Source organism: Phyllobates terribilis, unplaced genomic scaffold (assembly GCF_046119375.1).
Source record: "Phyllobates terribilis strain yellow unplaced genomic scaffold, ASM4611937v1 Scaffold_1__5_contigs__length_1240528914, whole genome shotgun sequence".
Lineage (NCBI taxonomy): Eukaryota > Metazoa > Chordata > Amphibia > Anura > Dendrobatidae > Phyllobates > Phyllobates terribilis.
Genome location: NW_027362761.1, coordinates 321604347 through 321622286, shown reverse-complemented (window position 1 = coordinate 321622286; position 17940 = coordinate 321604347).

Sequence of the window (17940 nt, the reverse complement as noted above, 5' to 3'; positions counted from 1 at the left end):
GCAACAGTGCGGGTGTGCACAAAGGGACTTTGGGTGCGTACTGATGCCGGTTTCTTGCTTGCCTGCGGCAGACACTTGATGCCCCAGAAGAGTAGCAAGCAAATTGCTTCAGTGAGGAGGAGATGGCTGTTACGGATCCGGGTTGTGGAACCTCTGTGCTTGGATGCAAGGAGGGACCAGAGGGGCGTAACTAAGTGCCTACTCGGACCGACCCTGGTCGCATGGTGGCTTAGTTGACTCCGTGAACCAAGGAGGCACCGGGCAGGTGGACCAGGTGCCACTCTGGGACCGACCTTGTGTGAGAGCAGGCGACTCCCACGGGTCAGATGGCTGAAGCTGACAGGTACAGCGGGAGAGCACGGCAGGTAGCCAGACGGGTGATCCGGATTGGCAAGCGGGCGGACACAGCAGCGGGCCTGACAGGTGATCCGGGTAGACAGGCTGGCGGGCACGGCTGACTGACAGGCTGGCGGGCACTGGAACCTGAGGGCTCAGGAGAGTGTTAGCACACAACCTTGCACAGGCACCTCCATTTTGGAGGAGGTGCTTTATATAGGAGTGGTCCTCCGGCCATTGGCCGGGGACTCTTTAGGACGGCGCGCTCAGCCCCTTTAAGAGGAAGGGAGCGCCTGCGCCCCCTAAGCACAGTGCCCGGTAAGCTGCGCGCAGGAGCAGGGGAGCTGGAGGACGCCGGACCGGGACCACGGCGGTGAGGGGAACGGCGTCTCTGCCAGGCAGAGGCGCCGACGCTACAGTACCCCCCCCCCTTTACACCCCCTCTTCTTTAGGCCCGCAAGAAATTTTTCAAGAAGTCGATGGGCATGAATGTTCTCCCTGGGCTCCCAAGATCTCTCCTCAGGACCAAACCCCTTCCAATCACAAGAAAGAAAGTCTTTCCTCTTACCCTCTTGATGGCCAAAATGTTCTCTACCTCAAAGACGTCCTCAGCGGAGACTGGAGCTGGAGCGGTACCTGGATCGTCGGAGAAAGAATTAAGGACAACAGGTTTGAGGAGAGACACGTGAAAGGAGTTGGGAATCTGTAAGGAGGCCGGGAGTTTCAGCTTGTAAGCCACTGGATTTATTTGGTTCAGAATCTCGAACAGACCAATGAACCTAGGACCCAACTTATATGATGGTATCTTGAGACGGACATATTTGGAGGAAAGCCAGACCTGGTCTCCCAGACGGAATTGAAGCAGATCCAGACGTCTCTTATCAGCATGCTTCTTCATCCGCTCGAAGGACTGAAGAAGCTTAGATCTAGTGTCCTCCCAAAGCGGAGACTGGAAACGGAATCCGGGGGTGTTGACCGTAGACCACAAAAAACGGAGACTTAGCAGAGGACTCACTCACATGGTTGTTATAGGAAAACTCAGCCCAGGGCAGGAGCTCAACCCAATCGCTATGGTGAGCGTTGACAAAGTGCCGAAGAAAGCTGGTAAGGATCTGATTGATACGTTCCACTTGACCATTGGACCGAGGATGATAGGCAGAAGAGAAATTTAAAGAGACATCCAGCAGCTTGCATGTGACTCTCCAAAAGCGAGAAGTGAACTGAACTCCTTGGTCCGAGGCAATGTGGAGGGGTAAGCCGTGGAGATGGAAGATGACAGATAAAGTCATTAGCCAGCACAGGTGCAGACGGAAGACCAGGCAGAGGAATGAAGTGAGCCATCTTGGAGAAGCGGTCGGCGACCACCCAAAATACAGTACAACCGGCCGATACAGGAAGATCCGTGATGAAATCCATTGCAATATGTTGCCACAGAGCGGAAGGCACGGGAAGAGGAAGGAGACGACGGGCTGGAAGGTGCCTAGGTATCTTGTTACGGGCACAAGAGGAACAAGCCGCGACAAAATCCGCAATGTCCTTGCGCAGGGTGGGCCGCCAATAGTGCCAGGCAATGAGCAGAAGGGTCTTCCTCTGGCCAGCCAGTTTGGACGAATGGCCCCAGAGTAAGACCCTCTTCCGATCCTGAGCCGCTACATAGGTCTTACCAGGAGGTAGATGAGACAGAACAACAGTCATTATTCTGGAGGGATCAATGATGTGTAGAGGCTCTTCCTTCAGGTCGGAAGACAGAAAAGAGCGGGATAGATTGAAGCAGAATAGAGCAAAGAACAAATACCATCTGGCCTGACGCGGGTTTAGTCTCTGGGCGGTCTGCAAATACGCAAGGTTTTTATGGTCGGTGTAGATGACCACCGGGTGCAGAGCCCCCTCAAGCAAGTAGCGCCACTCCTCCAGCGCTAATTTGATGGCCAGCAGTTCTCGATCTCCTATGGAGTAATTGCGCTCGGCTGGAGAGAAGAGTTTGGAGAAGAAGCCGCAGGTCACCATTTGCCCAGATGAGGATTTCTGGGTGAGCACTGCTCCGGAGGAAGAGGCATCAACCTCCAGGAAGAACTGATTATTGCAATCCGGACAGTGTAGCACAGGAGCGGAGGAGAAGGCTTGTTTAAGAGAGATAAAGGCATTCTCTGCCTCGAGAGACCACTCCCTGGGATTTGCTCCCTTACAGGTAAGAGCAGAGATTGGAGCTGTCCGGGAGGAGAAATGAGGAATGAAGGGGCGGTAATAGTTAGCGAATCCCAGAAACCGCTGAATAGCCTTCAACCCCTCAGGTCGGGGCCGCTTTAAGACGGCAGACACCTTCTCGGGATCCATCCGCAGTCCGGTCTCAGAGATGATATACCCCAGAAACGGCAAGGAGGTCTGCTCAAAGAGGCATTTCTCGTACTTGGCATACAGGCTATTCTTCCGGAGCCTCAGCAGTACCTGACGAACATCCCTCCGGTGAGAGGGCAGATCAGGGGAGAACACCAAGATATCGTCCAGGTACACCACCACGCAGGAACACTGGAGATCTCGAAAGATATCGTTTACCGACTCCTGGAAGACGGCTGGAGCATTACAGAGACCGAAGGACATCACGCGGTACTCGTAGTGACCATCCCTGGTGTTGAATGCCGTCTTACACTCGTCTCCCTGGCTTATCCAGACCAGATTTTACGCCCCACACAGGTCGAGCTTAGTGAAGACCTTTACGCCCTTTAGGCGGTCAAACAGCTCCGAGATGAGAGGCAGGGGGTACTTATTCTTGATGGTAATCTGGTTTAGGCCCCTATAGTCGATACAAGGACGAAGAGAGCCGTCCTTCTTCTTGACGAAGAAGAATCCTGCTCCAGCTGGAGAGGTGGATTACTGGATAAATCCCCTAGCAAGATTTTCTTCAATGTATTCAGACATGGCACGGGTCTTGGCCAGCGACAAGGGGTAGATTCGCCCGCGAGGAGGTGAAGCATCAGGTATTAGGTCGATGGGGCAATCATACAGCCTATGAGGTCGTAGTGTGTCTGCCTCTTTTTTTTATCAAAAACGTCCGCATAGGACCAGTAGGGTGCTGGCAGGCCAGGTAGGTTAGCCTGAGTAGACCGGGGTCGAGCAGGACGAACTGGAACCAGACAGGTCTTATGGCATTCCTGCCCCCAACGGAGCACCTCTCCCGAGCTCCAATTCAGGACGGGCTCATGTCTCTGTAACCAAGGCAGGCCAAGCAAGATGGGATGAGAGAGACCGGACAGTACGTAAAAGGAGATCTCCGAGTGCAGCATTTCCACCTGAAGAGTTATCGGCTCAGTGACCAACAAGATGATTTCCGGGAGAAGCTTTCCATCCACAGAGGAAACTGCTAAAGGGTCCGCCAGACGTATGGTAAGAATCTGAAAACACTCCACAGCGGCCTGTTGGATGAGATTCCCAGCGGCTCCGGAATCCAGATGGGCAGTCTCGAAGAAGCGGGTCTCGCCACTGGTAACGGAAACGGACAGAATCAAGGGCGGAGAGGAAGAACTCTTGCCTAGGACGACCTCTCCGAGCGGTCCTAGACACTGGAGTTTCCCGGTCTCACCGGTGAAGAGCGGACCTGATGCTCAATGTTGCCACAATAAAAGCAACTCCCCTCGGCACGATGGGTCTCCTGGCGAGACTTGACCATCTTGACTTGGTCAATTTGCATCGGCTCTGGAGAAGACACCCGGGTGAGTGCAGGTTGCGAGACTGGACTTTAGAGGACGGGAGCAAGGCGCGGACGTTTCCTCTCACGGGTCATCTCCTTAGCACTTTCCAGGAAACGGATGTCAATCCGGGTAGCTAATGACACCAGGTCTTCCAGGCAGAGAGGTATGTCACGACCGGCTAGCTCATCCTTTATCCGTCCAGAAAGGCTCTCCCAAAAGGTGGACACCAGGGCCTCATTGTTCCAAGCAAGTTCAGATGCGAGGGTTCGGAAACGTACGGCATACTGGCCCACAGTGAGACTCCCTTGGTGGAGTCAGAGAAGTGAGGAGGCAGTAGAAGATTTTCGTCCCGGCTCATCGAACACCTTCCGGAAGGCCGCGAGGAAAGCATGAAGATTGGACACCAGAGGATACCCTCTCTCCCACAGAGGGTTAAGCCACGCCAATGCCTCTCCGGTGAGGTGAGACATGATAAACGCCACCTTGGCCCGGTCGGAGGTGAACTGGTGTGCCAGAAGTTCAAACTGCAGCGTGCACTGATTTATGAATCCCCGACATAGGACGGGGTCACCACCAAAACGAGGAGGCGCAGAGAGCCGGGGTCCAAAGCCGGGTGCCACAGCGCCACTGGGTTGAGGTGCCGCCGGAGCGGGTGTAGCTCGGTTAGAGGCGGACACAGTCAAGGTGGACAGCGCGTCCAGGCGGGAGTTGACTGTCCGCAGATAGGACAGGATAGTATCCTGTTGGGATCTCTGGCGAGAGACCTCTTGGTACAGGTCAGAGAGTGAAGTAGCCTGGGAGCCACCGGGTTCCATGGCCTGTGCAAACTGTTATGGATCCGGGAGGTAGAACCTCTGTGCTGGGATGCAAGAAGGGACCAGAGGGGCGTAACTAAGTGCCTACTTGGACCGACCTTGGTCGCATGGCGGCTTAGTCGGCTTCGTGAACCAAGGAGGGACCGGGCAGGTGGACCAGGTGCCACTCTGGGACCGACCTTGTGTGAGAGCAGGCGACTCCCACGGGTCAGATGGCTGAAGCTGACAGGTACAGCGGGAGAGCACGGCAGGTAGCCTGACGGGTGATCCGGGTCGGCAAACAGGCGGGCACAGCAGGGGGCCTGACAGGTGATCCGGGTAGACAGGCTGGCGGGCACAGCTGTCAGACAGGCTGGCGGGCAATGGAATCTGAGGGCTGGGGAGAGTGTTAGCACACAAACAACAACCTTGCACAGGCACCTCCATTTTGGAGGAGGTGCTTTATATAGGAGTAGTCCTCTGGCCATTGGCCGGGGACTCTTTAGGACAGCACGTGCGGCCCCTTTAAGAGGGACGGAGCGCGTGTGCGCCCTAAGCATAGTGCCCGGGAAGCTGTGCACGCAACAGCAGCAGCAGGGAGTACATCGGACCGGGACCGCGGCAGTGAGGGGAACGCTACAATGGCCTTGTGATATGCATCTGCTGTCTGTTCAATCAACATCCCTCCTTTTTACTGAAGCCATTCAAAGGGCAGCCAAAGACCGACAAGAACCAAGCATCAGAACAAGCCAGCAGCCACATTGTGTGCACCCACACTACGCTCGTCCAGTGTCCATGTACAAGCACGGCCTTGCAAGCTGTTTTTAAACCACACTCCCTTTTACCAACAGAGTGCTGTCACTAAAAACAAAAGACTAGCTTTAATATACAAATAAGAGGGCGTAACGGTGCGCCAAAGCATAGGCCACGCCAAGGGTGTATCGGAGCGCCCTCTTTTGCATATTAAATAAAAGATTTTTCTGCAAATATTAAAGAACTCCTGTAATTGTTTTCCCCTTAAACCTGTGTAAATGTTAGTGTAGTGTAATGTCTTTGTGATAAAATACTCACCGATAGCAGTCTTCTCATGTACTTGACTCCATGATGACTTCACATCCACAGCTAGTCTTCCATCTTCTCTGGTGTTCTACCACACATCCCGACATGGTACCTTTAAAAATATTGTCATTATAATATTCCCGAATAAAAATAACCACAGATGCTGTGCCTTAAATAAGCCCTATGCTGTGCCCCTGAAAAAAATAACTACTCACTGTGGTCCTTGCAAAAAAAAAAATAGATATTACCCCACACTGTCCCTCTTACAGTACATGGCCTCCATGCTATCCTCTCCTATAAAATATTCCCATTACACCTTATATACTATGACCAACGCAGTTGTGTACTATGACCGTCACACTACCCCATTTTAAAATAAAACACCACACTGTCCTCCCTTATAAATTATACCCACCCACCACACCTTCCTCTATAACCAACTATGATCTCCACACTGTCCCCACATTATGCTGTGCCCTCACACTGCCCCTCTCTATACTGAACCCGCTGTACTGCCTTTTCTCCATATTGGGCTCACCATGCTGCCCCTTCTCCATAATGAAACCCTTCACACTGCTCCCTCTCCACAATGAGACCCCCATACTGCCTCCTCCATACTGAGACCCATCACACTGCCCCTCTTTTCATACGGAGTTCCCCATGTTGCCCCTCTCCATCCTGAGCCCCCCTTACACTGTCCACCATCCATTTTGTCCTTTGCACTATCCCCTCACTCTGTAAGCCACCCTAACCTCCTGTCTACAGTTAGTCCACCTAAACCCCAGTCTACAGTAATAACCCCCAAAACCCCAGTGTACAGTAATAGGCCCACTAAACCCCAGCCTACAGTAATAGACCTACCTAACCCCAGTCTACAGTAATAACCCCACTAAACCCTAATCTATAGTAATAGCCCCCCTAAACCCCAGTCTATAGTAATACCTCCCTGAATCTTCAGCTGTTTGAGCAGTTACCTGCTCCCGTGTCTGTCTTTCTCCTGGCTCCTGTCCTCCTTCGGGCTCTAGTGTCTGTTCTCCAGGCTCCGATGTTTGTTCTCCTCTGCAATGCACTGCTGTTATTTCTGCAGCATGGTGAGATGACTTCATTGCGCTGCAGATATGTCAGCAGCATTTGTATGCTGCAGGACCTCGGATCAGGGAGCTGATTGGTGCTCTTCTGACCCTAGAAATGCCAACGCAAGTGCTTCTGGGGTCAATCAGCTCCCATGATTTATTTGTATTCGCATCTTAAAGATGCGAATACGAATGAATGGAGTTGCGCTCTCCACCCTCCTCCGAGAAGTCAGTGGATTTATCACATTGTCTAATGGAGGAGAGGGGAGGTAAAAAGAAGAAAAAAAAATTCTCCCTCTTTTTGTGCCACCCCTTGCAACCTGCCGCCCTAGGCACCGGACCTCTGGTTCCTAGTGGCAAATACGGGCCAGCATATACGTGTCTGTAACCCACCAATGGTAGCCATAGCCGTCTCAAAAACAGGACCCTCCTTTTGGTTTTCATCAAAATTCCTATACAAATGAATCTGCCATTCATTCTGACCATATTTTGGTTCTAATCTGTGTCGGGGCCCCATTCTCTCTTGTGGGATCCACACTTACTATACATTTGTAGTATAGCCTGTGGAAATGTCATTGATGTACAAGAGGGGGTACCACTTTTACCCCCCAAGTCATGAAGTAGCGAGCGGACCTATTTATACTCGCTCATCAAATAATTCAGATGTTTTAAGGTGTTGCACAAACAGAAAAACAGCTTGCAGCTGTTCATGTGTTATGTGGTATTGATCTGAACAGGCAGCAGTGCAGCACCACGTACAAAACTTGTGGACAGACCTGGTACTGACCCAAACAAGCTCCAGTGCAGCACCACATACAGAACTTGTGGACTGGTGTGGTGCTGATTTTGAAACAACTATCAATCCTGAATAACCCCTATATTAATAAGCATTGGGTTATACAATCTGGAATTGCAGAGAATAATTTTTCAACAATTTAAAGAAAGAATCTATAAATCAAATCATCACTGAGTCGTATGGATATTGGTGTAGATTTGCCACTGTTTTCTGTGTATGAAGAAAAAGTTGTTGATAACTTTGAAATCCACATAAAATACTACATTGTACTTATAACATCCCTCAGCTGCCACATTAACTCATAATGCACCTCAGCTGCAGAACCTCATATGGGACATTTCAGTTGCTGCATATCACCATATACTCTTCAGCTGCTGCAGAACCTCATAACAGCGGCTGCAGTACCTCATAATGCATACCTCAGTGGATGCAGTGCCTCATAATACATACCTGAGATTCTGCTGAACCTCATTATTAGGGTTGAGTGGACCCGTGGATGTTCGTGTTTGGTCGAACTTTAGTCCAAAGTTCAGTTCGGGTACCCGAACTTGACCCCAAACCCATAGAAACCAATGAGGACCTGAACTTTTATGTTGTAAAATGATCGTAGTAAGGGCTAGGGGGCTGAAAAAGGAAGACAAATGGGAGGACGAACAGGACAATTGCCCTGCAAATTACTTACAATAACAGCATAAAAAATAACAATCTTGATGTGGATATTAAAATTACTTACAATAACAGATTAAAAAATTTCAATCTTGAATGAGGAGACGAAGGTCCAAATGGAGGTGACGTGGCAGTGTAGGTGGAGGAGGAGGTAGCCAACACTGTGTTTGGTTTTTTATTTTTTTGTTTTTGTTCTCTTTAAATTTGAGGACGCCCGAAAACATTGAGAATGGCAAATAAAACTAACAAACTACATTGGATTATAACACTGACAGGGTGCATTTGGTATACTTCTGTAGTCAGCCAAAAGTGCAGACAAGTCCTGTGGGATCCACGCCTAGTTCATTTTAATGAATGTGAGCTTGCCTACATTGGCTGTGGATAGACGGATGCGCCTGTCTGTGATCACACCCCCCTGCCGTGCTAAACACATGTTCCAACAGTACACTTGCAGCAGGGCAAGGCCAGCACTGCCAAGGCATTAAGGGCAAGTTCAGGCCATGTGTCCAAATTGGAGACCCAGAAGTTAAATGGGCAGACCCATTACTTAGTACGTGGAGATTTGTGGACACGTACTCTTCCACCAGGTTGTTGAAATGCTGCCTCCTGCTAATATGGACCGTATCAGATGGTGGTGCTGGATGTTGTGGCATGCTGATTAAGGTTTTCCACATATCGGCTATACTAACCCTCCCTTTCGTTGTGGTGTCGGTGCCCCAGCTGCGTTGGCGACTTCCTCCTCCTCCTCTGCCTTGTTTTTCCCCGCTGTCAGGTGGGAACGTCGTCAGTAATGCATCTACCAGCGTGTGCTTGTATTCCTGCGTTTTCCGATTCCGCTCCAGTGACTGAAGTAAGTATGGTACGTTTTCCTTGTAGCGGGGATCTAGCTGGGTGGTCACCCAGTAATCAGCACTGGTAATAATTCGGGCAACTTGGCGATCGTTGCACAGGCACAGCAGCATGTATTGGCTCATGTTTGCCAGGCTGCCCAGAGGCAGCAACAAGCTGTCTGGTGTCGGTGATGCCTGTGAGTTGCTTTGAGTGCCACCCTGCTGTGAACTTGGTTTCTCCTCATCTTCCAAAACTGTCCCCTGGCTGGATAGTTGTGTACCTGGCCACTGTTGGTACAGGAACCCACCCTCCATGTGGATGACTGGCCTGATAATGGTGTGAATGGTCCCTGTTCCTCCTGTGCCATCACCTCATCTATCATCACCTAAAGCATTTTTTCAAGCAGGCATAGCAGTGGGATATTAATGCTGATGATTGCATAATCAGTGCTGGCCATGTTGGATGAGTACTCGAAGCAGCGCAACACAGCACACACTTCCCACATGGAGGCCCACTCGTTGGTGGTGTTTCGCAGAGAGACTCACCTGTGCATGCTGCAGCTGAAACTCTCTACTGTTGTATAACCAAAACGATAGGCATCTTCGAATATGGAAATAACACTATGTAGTTATCACTAGGACATATGAATGGAAAAAGCCCCAAAAGACCGTAAGGAGATGCGAATATATACTAAAGTTTATTACATAAATATATATCAATTACATACAGTAAACATGGAAAGGTGAGAAGAACAGCTAAAAACCATATGGAGAAAGATATGGAAAAACCCCATGCAAAAGAGACCAGAGATCCCAAATTAGAGCTCCCATAGCGGAATGAATATTTGTAACATTCTTTTAGGGTCTAAATATATGATACAACCACATTACATGTGTATGTTCATCTAGGTAAGTGTAATAGAAAATAACAATACATAGAGCAATTGCGCTAAGGTACATTGGGTTTCATAACCGAGAGAAAAGAAAAATCCTCCACATTAATATTAAATATGTGTATATACAAGTGTTTCTCACGAAATTAGAATATCATCAAAAAGTAAATTTCTTCAGTTCTTCAATACAAAAAGTGAAACTCATTATATAGTCATTACAAACAGAGTGATCTATTTCAAGTGTTTATTTCTGTTAATGTTGATGATTATGGCTTACAGCCAATGAAAACACAAAAGTCATTATCTCAGTAAATTAGAATACTTTATAACAACAGCTTGAAAAATGTTTTTAAAATCCAAAATGTTGGCCTACTGAAATGTATGTTCAGTAAATGCACTCAATACTTGGTCGGGGCTCCTTTTGCATTAATTACTGCATCAATGCGGCGTGCCATGGAGGCGATTAGCCTGGGCACTGCTGAGGTGTTATGGAAGCCCAGGTTGCTTTGATAGCAGCCTTCAGCTCGTCTGCATTGTTGGGTCTGGTGTCTCACATCTTCCTCTTGACAATACTCCATAGATTCCTTATGTGGTTAAGGTCAGGCGAGTTTGCTGGCCAATCAAGCACAGTGATACTGTTGTTTTTAAACCAGGTATTGGTACTTTTGGCAGTGTGGATAGGTGCCTAGTCCTTGTCGGCAGAGGGAAGCATGAAGTGCTGTAAAATTTCCTGGTAGACGGCTGCGCTGACTTTGGTCTTGATAAAACACAGTGGACCTACACCAGCAGATGACATGGCTCCCCAAACCATCACTGATTGTGGGAACTTCACACTAGACCTCAAGCAGCTTGGATTGTATGCCTCTCCACTCCTCCTCCAGACTCTGGAACCTTGATTTCCAAATGAAATGCACAATTTACTTTGCATTTACTTAGTGTCAATGACTGCCTTCTGGACATCTGTGAAGTCAGCAGTCTTCCCCATGATTGTGGAGCCTACTGAAACAGACTAAGGGACCTTTTTAAATGCTTAGGAAGCCTTTGCAGGTGTTTTTTTGTTGAGTTTTTACTGAGATAATGACACTTGTGTTTTCATTGGCTGTAAGCCATAATCATCAACATTAACAGAAATAAACACTTGAAATAGATCACTCTGTTTGTAATGACTCTATATAATATGAGTTTCACTTTTTGTATTGAAGAACTGAAAAAATTAACTTTTTGATTATATTCTTATTTAGTGAGAAGCACTTGTATGTAGAAAAATCACATATAGGTAGTATCAGGAGGTTTGAAACTCCACTGCTGCTTGCACAGTCTCTCCATCATATGCAAGGTGGAGTTCCACCTTGTGGGAATGTCGCATATGAGGTGGTGAGCAGGAAGGTAAAAGTAACGCTGCAGCGCAGACGGGCGAGCAGCAGCTGAGTAAGAATGCCGAATGTGCACAAACTGCCCACGCTTTCAGCAGCAGCTCTGACATTGGGGTAGTTTTTAAGGAAGCTCTGCACTACCAAATTCAGCACATGCACCTGGAAAGGGATGTGCGTCAAACCGGCTAGGCCCAGAGCTGCTACAAGATTTCGCCCCTTATCGCACACCACCAGGCCAGGTCTGAGGTTCAGCAGCACCAACCAATCATGGGTCTGTTGTTTGATCTCTGTCCACAGCTCCTGTGCTGTATGGGATATTTTCCCAAAACAGATGAGTTTCAGAACAGTCTGCTGTTGTTTCAGCACAGCCCCACTGGCTGTGCTGACGTTGGTGGTGCAGGTTTTATGCTGACCGGATGAGGTGGTGGTAGAAGCGGAGGAGGAGGCAATGTGGACAGAGAAACGTTCAGCAATCCTCGGTGGTGGTAGGACATGCGCAAGAACGCCTTCTGCCTCCGTCCCAGACGCCACTACATTTATCAAGTTGGCAGATGTAACATCCTTCCCCGTGCTTACTGGTCCACGTATCGGTGGTTATTTGAACCTTGCAGCAGATGCAGTTGCACAGAGCACACCTGATTTTGTCCACAGTGTCTGTACAGGGCAGGGATGGCCCGCCTGGAAAAGTAGTGGTGGCTGGAAACCACGTACTGTGGGACAGCCACTGCCATCAGTTTTTTAAAAGTGTCTCCACCAGCCAGAATGGCAACATTTCAAAGGCGAGGAATTTTGAAAGTCTGACATTCAGAGCAAGGGCTTGTGGGTGGGTAGGGGGGTACTTTCTCCCACTCTCCAGTGTTTGGGAGATGGATAGCTGAACGTTTACATGTAACGGTGTGGAGATGCTCGGTGAAACTGCTGGTGGTGGTGCTGTCACATCCTTTCCATGCGGTGAGCCAGGTGGACCTGTTGATTGGGAGCGGGAGGAAGAGGCCGAGACCGCAGCAGAAGAGGGAGCAGGAGGAGTCTCGGATCTTTCCTGGTTTTCAGGTGTGTACTTCACTGAAGCTTATGCTTTGAATTCTGATGCCTTGTCATGCAGATGGAGCTTAGGTTAAGAACATATATACCTTGCTTCAGGCTCTGATGGCACCATCAGTCTTGTAGTCAGTACATTGCCTGAAGAAATACCATGCCAGGCAGCTTCTATGAACTGGCCCTGGTGTGCTCAGTTCGTCGGCGTGGTGTGCAGTTGCAGCTCGCATACTGGCTAGGAGCTGGCCGCTGTGCTTTTGCACCCTGCTCCCTCTTTTGCTGTGCAGCTGGGGCAGCGTGACCTCAGAAATGCACATTTCACACAGACGGCCTTCACTCCATGTGGGATCTAGGACCTCATCATCCTCCGCATCATCTTCCAGCCTCTCCTCAACCCTGCCCTTCTTGACGGTCTGCATACTGCAGAAAGATGCAGTAGTTGGCACCTGTGTTTCGTCATCAGCATCAGAGATGTGCTGCAGTAGTCCAATGACCGTGTGCACTAGCCCTTCCACGTACTGATCGTCCAACTGAACAAGTGGTTGGGCATCACTGCACTCAATCTGCTGCAGCTACACCACTACAACCAGCTGCACCATGGCCACGTCCCCTATTTGATGCTATTAATACACTCTTAGTGTACTCTGCACCAGGTGGTATAGGTCACAGTGCACCAGGCTGTGTTAGGCCAATGTGCACCAGGCTGTATTAACAGTACTCTGCACCAGGCTGTATTAGGTCACTGTGCACCAGGCTGTATTAGTTGTATTAGGGTACTCTGTACCAGGCTGAATTAGGTCAATCTGCACCAGGCTCTGTTACGGCACTGTGCACTAAGCTCTGTTAGGGTACCAGGCTCAGAATAGAATGACGGAGACACCCGTGATCCGGCATTTATACAGTGCAGGTCACGTGGTGCGCCGGCCAGTCACAACCATGGCTGTCATGGCTCCGGAAGTGCTCTCACCCTAAAAGCTTGTTGATTGGTTGCACTTCAGCCTTTCAACAAACTTTATTCGGCATCCGAACCCAACACTACAAACGACTTCCGGGAAAAAAAGTCTGTGTTTGGTGTCCAGCATGAACCCCGAACTTTACAGTTCAGGTTCACCCATCTTTACTCATAATACATTTTAGCTGATAAAGAACCTCATAATATCCTGTAACCAAGAGTCTAGTACGAAATGAAGTCACTGAATGAATGCTCGCTCAATATACCCACTGCACATCAGTGCACTCTGCACTATTCTGTTTCCTTTATTTAATTTCGACCAATCATTTTTGTGCAGAGCACTGAATAGACCTTCATATCCACCAATGTTTAAATTTTGATCTTTTCATCTACAGTTAATAGCTCCACAATTCTCTACTGTGTAATATGTGAGTGCTTCTTTAGGCTGCACACTCTGGCTGGCAAGATCTGTGGACTTTAGTCATGTAACCCTGATGACATTATCACTGGTCCTACTGCCCTTGTATGTTGCTGCCTGCTTATGATTGGTGAGCGTCATACAGGAGGAAGAAGTACACACCCCAGTGAAAACTATCTGGTAAAACACACATGGACTTAACTATAGTTAACACATTATTATATCCGGTGTCCAGTTTAACATGAAAAATTTGGTGAAAGGCCCTCTTTAATGGTAATGGTCATACCCCTTTGTTAAAAGGAATGAGATAAAAAAAAATTGAAGCAGTGGTCCTTATGATGTAATGCATAAAAACATTAGTTATTTTCATGGAGTAGTTAATAATGGAGAAATGGGACAATTTACAAAAAAAAACACGCTACAATCCTATTTCCCACCAAAAAACTTTAAGCCTGATTTTTCATTTGTGATTTAGTGAAGTCACTTATTTTTTTGGTTTGTATTCGCTTACATTTTTTGTATAAATTATTCAGAAGTGCTCACAGTTTTTGAATTTGATGTAAAAAATCAAAAATCTCTTTATTTTTTTTGTCTTTGACCAGGTTTTTTTTTTTGAAACTTTTTAGCACCAAAAAGTCACAAATCCTATAAAAGATGCACCAAATTGAAAACTCCTGCAGAAGCGTTAGCCCATGAGGGACTGCAGTGAGGTGAGACATTTGGTAACTCGCATTTTATGAATCTGTCTAAAACATCTCGATAAGCAAAGTTGTCGAGGAGAAATAGACTTAAAAACTGTCTCAAAACGTTGAGCGAATAATGACTAAAATACTAAAGCCACTAAAAAGGAGCAAATTACTGCAGAAAACTAGTGAAACTGCAGTGATGAATTAGAGCCTTAGGCTATGTGCCCACAATGCAGAAATGCTCCGGATTTTTCCTGAGCGTTTCTGCATCTCCCTGGCAGAAAAAACGCATGTGGATTGTACATGCGGATTGTACATGCGTTTTTCCTGCCAGGGACAAGCGGATGTGAAGCGTTCTTCACGTGCATTTCTGCATGCGGGTTGACAAGCGCTTTCCAAGCGATTTTAGCATCACTTGGAAAGTGCTAGTCAACTTGGTCACACTATATAAATCCATGCAAACGGCATGGATTTATATAGTGTGACCGTAAAGAATGGTTAAAAATAAAAAAAATAAATCTATACTTACCTTCCGATGGCCCCTGGAGTCTTTATACGCTCCGTCATGGCTGCCGGCAGATCGCGGTACACTGAAGGACCTGCCGTCACATGACTATGACGTCAGCGCAGGTCCTCCAGTCCACCGCGATCTGCCAGCATGGGAGGACGAGCGCACCGCGGGCCATCAGAAGGTAAATATAACATTTATTTTTTATTTTATTCTTTTTTTCACAGGTTCTATGGTACCCGGGTCAAGAGGAGAGTCTCCTGTCCTCCACACCCGGTTACCATCCGCACATTGAAACGCGTGGAATGCGCATCTACAGATGCAGTGATGCGTAATCCATGCGTTTCAATGCAAGTCAATGGAGGCGAAAACGCAGCACTTCCGCAACATAATTGGTAGTGCTGCGTTTTTTCCCGCAATGATAATCCGCAGCGGAAATTTCTGCAGCATGTGCACAGCACATGCGGATTATCATTGGGGAACATGTCAGGCCTTCTACCAAGCGTTTTTTAAGCGTTTCTGCAGCGTTTTTGCCTCTGTGGAAACGCATTGGGCACACAGCCTAAATGCTGATGTGGTCTGTTTGCGCTTTAGAAATGAGGGTTTTCCATATATACTGCAAAAAAAAGTCATTTTTAATTATATAGAAAATAATGTGGTAGATTTGGCTTACACTGTTTTGTACGGTTTGCAGTTATGTACAGAAGATGGGGAAAGTATAAATATTCTAAAGTGTCTCAGCTGGCAGAATATTATTCCTCATTTATGGAAACTATTGGAGAAAAATAGTAATGTGGCCCATACAAGACAGCCAAAATCCACTTGAATGTATTCTAACCTGCATTAGAAAAGGGAAAACTGGGACTTAATTGGTTTCTGTGGGCAATGCTTACTGTTTTTGTCTCCACTATTGTTCAGAAACGAGACTTGTGTTCTTAATCATGCAAACTGTACTAGAATTACAGCTTATGGAGGACCTGCCATTTATCCTGACATGTCTGTTTTAGTAGTGTAGTACTTGCATTCCCAAATTAATAATTATACTTGAGAACCTTTCCAGCTGTCCAATTCTTCTGTTAATACTCCTGGAATAAATAAATTGACAATTGGGCGTTAGCATTCCTTTGTCATCCGTACAGAGTATGCAGAAACACACCTACAATCGGTGATGATTTCACCATAGAAACAAACTGAATGGTAAAACCCAGTTGCCTTATTATTCTTTCTGGAAATTTCCTTAGTAAAGGTACTTCAGATTTTATTACATGGAGAATGAAGGTGTTCTCTCACAGCAGTAAGTTCTGAACACCGGAGATGCTGGGGGCATATATTCATCATAGGAGACTCTGGGGGCATTTAGACCTCACAAGAGGGGCTGGGGTCATATAGACCTTACTGGGGGGCCTGGGGGCATATAGACATCACAGGACGGGCTGGGGGCATATAGACATCACTGGACGGCTGGAGCTGCAGCTGCTGTCATCGTCGTTGGTGGGACTGGAGTGCAGAGCACACTGACTCCAAGGTACGTCTGCGTCTTCAGTGCACGTGCTGCAGCTTTATCTAATGAATGCATTGGGCTTGCAGTCTCAGGAGCAATTAAAGGACCCACTGACCGTAAAACGCGGCCACCGGCACGAGCACCGTGGTCCCCGGGAAACTGCCCAGGGGCTGCACTATAGAGCATTCTGCTGGTTGCTATCGCAAACAAGAGGATTGTCTGCAGACAAACCCCATTTTTCCAGTGCTAAGGATGTAGCATAAAAACTGCATTGATAACATTTAAAGCAAAGTGAACTTGACTTTGGACATTAAACAGCCGATCAGGTACTCATTTGCTTATCATTGGTCATTTAATAGCTCTGCCCAGTCAGGGAAACTGCATTTCTTGTGCTCGCAGAACAATCAGTAATATCGTCCTGTGCACATGTGCTGCCGAGCATAATGACAGCCTATTTCCTGCTTACATAGAACAATGTGCTGCTGAGTACAATGATTTAAGCCTGCTTAAGTAATTTCATACAAAATGCTATTAATCAGGTGATTGGCAACCTGTTTACATTGCCCAAATATCGATCACTGCTAATAACACTTCTTCAAAATAATCGGCCATTCTAAATCTAGCTTTAGTGGAGGTAGCACTTCTGAATCAGTAAAAGATAAAGCAGGGTATTGTTTTATGTAAATAATAACAGAAATGTTAATAATTAAGGGATTGTTACATTGCACGACTTGTGGCCAAAAACAACCACCAATCTGCTACATATTTGCCAAGCGGCAGTTGTTTAATAGCCTGTTTAAAGATGCTGACCGTGCTTCCGATTAGCACAGAACAATCCTAACTAGATCATTCTGTGTACATAGGATGTCACTGTTCTCGGCAGCACGTGTGCAACAGTGTGATGCAGCAGCAAAAAAGGTAACAGTTCTGGGATGTATTAAGAGAAGCACAGAGTCTAGATCATGTGAAGTAATTATCCCCCTCTGTTCCTCTTTGGTCAGACCTCACCTGGATACTGTGTCACCACATTTTAAAAAAGACATTGAAAAAGTTCAGAGAAGAGCTACCAGGATGGTGAGTGGCCTGCAAACTATGTCTTACGAGAAACGGTTAAAGGATCTGGGAATGTTTAGCTTGCAAAAAAGAAGGCTAAGAGGAGACTTAATTGCTGTCTACAAATATCTGAAAGGATATCACAGTGTCGAGGGATCAGTTTTATTCCCATATGCACATGGAAACATGAGAAGCAATGGAATGAAACTGAAAGGGAGAAAATACAGCTTACATATTAGAAAAAACTTTTTGACAGTGACTATGATCAATGAGTGGAACAG